Genomic DNA, 6,653 nt, shown 5'->3' on the forward strand with positions numbered 1-6,653 from the left:
ATTCCATATGTCCAAATAGACTTTATGATGTACTGACAAACTAATATCTTTGAATTTAGATCAAGTTGGGAATATTTTCCGACTAACCAGTACAGTTGCTTGACTTTGAGTCTAATTTGCTCTGCTTTCTGCCTCACACGATTTTTCCAGTTTAACCTACCATGGAGATATATTCCGAGGTATTTAGCTGATTCTGCTTGAAGAATTGGGCACCCAAGAACTGGCAAGTGATGTTATTAAGGTTATGTCAATTCGTCTCAACGCAAAATTAAGATGGACAGATTTTGCCTCTTCTGTAAGTAAATTAATACCCAAAGACGAGTTGTTTAATTAATAATAAATGTAAATTCTGGTTTTAGCTAATATAGAAAGAAATTCTACTGGTTGAGCTTGGTTGAATGCGGTTTACATTATTTACCTCTATCTCTATTACATTATTTATCTCTGTAATTCTTCTAACAGTTTGATTTCATTGCTGTTTTCAATGCTTAATAATTTTAAAAATTCTTATTTCAATGTTTACTTCAATCAATGCTCATTTCAATTTTTTTTCAATCAATTCAACTCAATACTTTCTTCAATCAATAAAATTATTTCTTCCTCTCAATTCTCAAATCTCTCTCAAAACTTTCAACAATACATTCTTCTCCTCACTTCAACTCTTTCCCACGTTGTCGATGCAAATACTTCATTCAATGTCGATGCATAGCGTTTTATCGCTGAGGCTCCTCCGTCAAGTTCTTGGTGGTGATGGACAAGGCTGGTCCACAAAACTCTTTTCTGTACTCCAATTCGCTGAGAATATTGGGATGATAAACACTCTTCCAGCTAGAAAATTATCACGCTGATAAAACATGTGCGTTTCGAACTCATAAGGAATTCCCGAAAATTCGACGATTTCGGGTCTTCTTGATAGTTATGGTTATAGGCGCCATAAGGAGTCCTCTACCAGGTCTAACTTCTGACACGTTTCGTCTAGCTTCGGTATTTGAACCCCCGTTATCCGAAATACTCAAGTCGATTGGATATCCGTTTTGTTGAACACGTATGTTCTCTTTACTCGGTACCTTTTTTGGTTGGGTAATTTCACCAGATATTCAATACAATACTATGTTATATTTTGTATCAAGCCATAATTATTTTCCCATGTCATAAATATTAGTAATATCAGTTAAAGTTCTAATAAATTAGACCCATTAACTATCCAACCGAAAGATTTCTACAATTAACGTAAACTTAAATTTACACGACTGTCCCAAATTTAAATAATTAAATTTACGTCGCAACAGCCACTATAATTGTATCCTCGGCTAATGTTCCAAGTACTGTTTATTTTGTTGTTGGGATATCAATAGTTTAAAGCAGATATAGAAATGCTCCCAAGACACTACCTTGTAGAACTCTAGCCGAAATAAGTTAAAGTGTTGAGAATAGCCCTTCATGCGGCACTCCAAATTTTCTTTTAAAAAGATATGATTCCAGCAATCGGCAGTAATTCCGCGGTAGTAATTTGCTCATTTTGTAGATTAATCCCAAATGCCATACCCGACTTTTGTGACCTCCAGGAATATTGCAGGGCAGTATTTCTTTTCTTCGAATGCCTCTTCAAAAACCGCTGATCTTCTGTGCAATTGGTCGATTGTCAAATAGTGATTCCGAAAACCAAACTGGAAATCTGGTATTTTTACAAAAGGTTTAATTCGTTTCAACAGCAGTTTCTCAACTAATTTTGACACCGCAGGTAGTAGCGAAATAGGACTGTAAGATCCAGCTTGTTCTGCCAGTTTGTCAGGACTGCTTTTAAATGAATACAATTTCTAAGAGCATATAGTAAAATTAGTAAAAATAAATTATTTCAATTGTTATATCTAGACGAAATATGGACATTTGAAAATTGAATATTGTAATCTAAAATCTAAATATTCCAATTCTAAAATATTTCAATATTAACAACCAAATAATAATATTAATAATTGTTTCTACTAAATATACCCTCCAAAAACGCGATCTTATTATCTAATATTAAAAAGTATCTACCTAAGGCTTTTTGTGGCAATAACAATACACATTGGTCTTTATTTAATGAAATAATAAAACAAATTAAAAGATAAAGGTAGTTATAAGCGAGATCTCCTTTAATACACTATGGACGCCCGCTGCGACTTTTTTTGCCCTCTTCTCTGCCTCGTTTTAATTATTCTTTTAGTTATTAAAGCAAGCGTTTAAGGCTTCCGTATACATGGTTACAGTATATTCATAATAATCTTAAATATCATTAAAACGGAATTAAAATGTGTGCCATTAAAGGAGACTAATTAAAAATATAAGGTTAGAATATTTAATTGTTAGAAATTAAGAATATTCGAAGAAATATTCGAGCGGGTTTAACAGATATATTAAAACTCGTCTTTAAGTAATTACAACAAAGCCAATGTGAATAATATATTAAGACAATGAATAGTAAGAGCGATACAATAAACACGTAAACTAAAAACTAATATTAGATTACAAGAGAGACGTGAACTGTACGAGGTGGTATCGAAAAATGTGTCCTCGACAGCGTACATTTATTCCCTAGCAAGAGCATACAGTAAATAGAAGGTAATTTCAGGTTAGTACATGCGTATTTTCATTTATTTGAATTAATAATCTCAACGAACAAGCGCTCTCCTGGCAAGCTCTACGCAAGAGCATATAATTTGTTTTGTAGAATTAGTGTTGAAAATTTTAGTCGGCGATGGAGAAATGTAGCCCCATGAAATTCAAAAGCCATAATCAAACATATAGTCTGTTCAAATTTTTTTTAGTAATGCATCGTGGATATTTGTGACGACGAAACATTACATTGTTGCCGCATCAACTCTGAGATTTAGTACATTTTGACTTTGACATATAACAAAATTCTAATTTAAATAAAATAATGAAACAAAATGTTATCTATTATATTTAAATTTAACATTATAGTACATGTAGTATATATATTATCGAAGGACCTAAAACTACAATTAAGAACACGGGTATAATAGTTTGTCGGTTAGGTTTGTTTTGTTTACATTGAACTCTTCTCCACATCATCCATGAGGTAGAGTTTCATTCTAGACGCGTTTTTTATGTAGCGTTACCCTGGAGGCCTAATCTACCTAATCAACAATTGTATACCTGAGAAACGTATTTTACTTTCATTCGAGAGCATATTTACTTTTTAAATTTAGTTCTTGTTTCCTTCGATGCTGTTTTTACTTGGCAAGTCACCACTATATTTTTATTTCTTCTGCTACTACCTGTATACACTATTCTTGATAAAATTCATAAAAATCACTGAATTCCGTCTAATGCATTTACCATATCTACAAAACAGTTACTATTTATTCTCTCCTCATACATTCTAACCTAATGCTCATGTTTAATGCTGAACAATTACGATCATATGTGTACACACAAATCTTTCACGCCCTACAATATCATTTTCTATAGTTATATTCAATCAATTATGTGCATACCGTATATACATATCACTCCGTCTCAGGAATTTTCAGCACTGCACAGTATTATCGCATATCCTGTAAGTTTCCTTCGGTCACTTTCACTTTACACACTTTTAATTCCAATTCAATCACTAAACTGTTAATTTCTAATCTGTCTAAAACATATTCACGATTCCACTATTTATCAATTACTTCCTTTGTATGTCTTATCGAGTTCATACAAACCGAAGGTGTTATGGTTGACACATATACTTCCTTCCACATATCCAAACAGTTTTTGATGAAATATCCTTCTCAACCAGCAATATATCTGCAATTAACTATTAATAAATATAATGACCAACAAAACCCAATTGAATGCTATTGTAACTTTTACCTTTTTCAATCAAATTTAAATTGTTTTGGCACTTTTTTTGTTACTGTCTTGCCAAGAGTGCCACAATGAACCATTTTGAAATATTCTAGTTTCTTATATTATTTTATGCCCTTAATTGAATTCTTTTTAGGGTAAAAAAGGTTCTTTTTTAGGTGTCTGGAAGTTCCATTAAACCTCTCCGATGGTTACCTCAATTTGTGACCCTGAATATCTATTGATTTTGGCATTTTCAAACGAAATAAAATCATATATTATGGAATGACTTAAAATTTATCAGAATAAAGGGCTAAAATAATGTTTTGTCGGTTTATAACCTGTAATAATTATAACTAATATTTTGAATTATCCAGCTGTCAGACATATGCAAAATTCTTGAAAACAATAGTGATAAGATAACAATACCTATAAATTATTGTGGCATAATTAACTGCAGTTTTTAGATATAGTATAATGTTAAAAGAAATTATATTTGGTAAGATTTTTGTTCATTATTTTATTTAGATTAGAATTTTTTTGTATGTCAAAGCCAAACTGAAAACTCACATTTGATGCGGCAACATTGTAATGTTTCGACGTCTCAAATATCTACGACGCATTACAAAAAAATTCTTTGAATACACCAGGGGTGTGCAACTGCAATGGTAAGTAGTGGGGCAAAGTTTGGCTTAGTCCAATCATTGGCGGCGCTGACAACGCGAATTTGATTGGTTACTTTAAAATAGTTATGTAGAAACCTGTAAGGAAAATACTTTGCTTTGATTGGTCTGTCATTTACCCTGATTATTTTGTGACGTCACATTTATTGGCCAATAGTATTTAAATAAAAATCAAATTTAAGTTTTAAAATTAATTTATTAAAATAAAATCCTATACAAAAATACATTAGTGTAAATAATATAAATATATATAAACAAAAAGCAAAAAAAACAATTATAAACTCTATTCTAGGCAATATTAAAATATCTATAATTCTTCTATAACGCCTTCCCATATATGTTTAGTGCCATCAATTTTATGCAATCTATTAGAGTTCTAATTTATCTTGATATATTGAAGGTAAACTTTAAATCCTTCCCTGTTGATATTGCATTAACTTCATTAAACCAAAAATACAATCACACCTCATAATAACTTAAAATTTGGTCTTGAAATTCATTATGGATTGGACAGTTGAAACACTAAAAATGTATGTGTTTTTTAAAAATATTTAGATTTTACAGTATTTAATCTGTGGAACTACTTAATATAGAATATGGACAAATATTGCATGTTGTCTCTTTTTCAGAAGTTTTGTTAAATAGCCTGAAATAAGACTAAAATACAATATTAGACTCGTTTTCCTCAGAGCAAAATTCTCTGGAACTGAAAATATAGACTCAACTGGTGATTTAACAACCTCAAGCGGTACTAGATCTCCTGTTAAAAAAGAATATAAGTTATCTAACATGTTCATCTTCTTCACAATTTTCTCCGGGAGAATGATGTGAAAAAATTGAAGTAATGAGCCCTTTTAAAAATTTCTCGAACATACTAGGGGAAGGATGCTGTTTCTACCTCCATGACCTCTAATAGATCCAACAACATTCTTTAAGCAATCTTGGTTAAGATTTGTTAAACAAATGTAGTTATTTGTAAATTTAGACAAAATAGATTTCTTTAAGGTAATAAATCCCCTAAAAGTAACTATTAAATTTATTGATGGCACCATAACAAATATTTTCTTAACAAGGCAAGCAAATTTAAATATATAATTCCTCTACTATAAAATGATTGAACACTGATTGTTCTAAAGAGTTAAAGTATTGCAAATATTTTAGGGATATTTTAAAATTAAAAGTAGTATTTATTACTACTAATTATCCAGTTATATTAATTGTTACCTTCTTGTAAGACTTCTTTATGTAGAGACATCACACTGACAGCATACGAACAACTTGGTAGATTAATTGAATTTTATTACTAGTAACATCTTCATAAGGTTTTGAATTTCTGTAAACAAACAATATATAAACAGACATGTAGTAGATAGATAATTTTATATGTACCTGATAAAACCTATGATGGATATGCATTTACCCTTATACCTGTTCGTGAAGGAAGGATAATTCTAAATTTTTCACTAAAATGTCCATAACAAACACCATGACGTTGATATATTTGCATTGTGGTTTATCCAGGTAACTTACTACTATTTACTTGATCAACCCATTTTTTGGAAGGGAGCGAGATCATTCTTTGGGAAACGATGTCTAATTTCCGTAGTAGAATTTTACCCCGGTACACTACATATTTTGCTACACTGACGCATTGTCATCAATTTTTATATTATTACTCCATAATAATTAATGTAAAACAGAAAATATGCACAACGTAAAACGAAAATTTCGTGATCTAAACAAAAACCATAACCTACAAACAACAAATAAATGGACGCCCATAAAAAATGCTGATTTCACACAATTTGATCGACCAATCACATTTCATGTTAGTGGCGGCACCAGGAATTTAAACTAGCCAATCACAATTTGCGATCGCAGCGCTACAGTTGATTGAACTAAACAAAACATTTCCCCAAGGTCGCCTATACCGGGAAATTTCTATTTTTTCTATGGAATAAACTATATGTTACAATAGTAAAGGAAATGTTGCGAACTCATTTACAGACTAGCAAAGTTAGTAATATGAAAATTACCATTACACTTTTTATGAAATATTTTAAATAAGATACAAATTAAAATGCATATTTTAATAATTGCAAGTGTTGTAATTTTGTTTACGGAATAAATAAAAAT

General features: G+C 30.8%; 1 long non-coding RNA gene across 1 annotated transcript; it reads right to left on the reverse strand.

Annotated features, from left to right (window-relative positions):
• Nucleotides 1-4,693: 4,693 nt before the first annotated feature.
• On the reverse strand, nt 4,694-5,886 carry LOC143204561 (uncharacterized). The gene is made up of 2 exons (XR_013007634.1): nt 5,742-5,886; nt 4,694-5,647 (listed from the first exon to the last, which is right to left on the reverse strand). It is a non-coding gene; the product is annotated as an uncharacterized LOC143204561 (long non-coding RNA).
• Between the last annotated feature and the right edge of the window lie 767 nt (nt 5,887-6,653).

The sequence above is a fragment of the Rhynchophorus ferrugineus genome, unplaced genomic scaffold, assembly GCF_030347505.1.
Source record: "Rhynchophorus ferrugineus isolate W39M unplaced genomic scaffold, kcgeb_rfMv2 rfM11, whole genome shotgun sequence".
In the NCBI taxonomy this organism is placed as follows: domain Eukaryota; kingdom Metazoa; phylum Arthropoda; class Insecta; order Coleoptera; family Curculionidae; genus Rhynchophorus; species Rhynchophorus ferrugineus.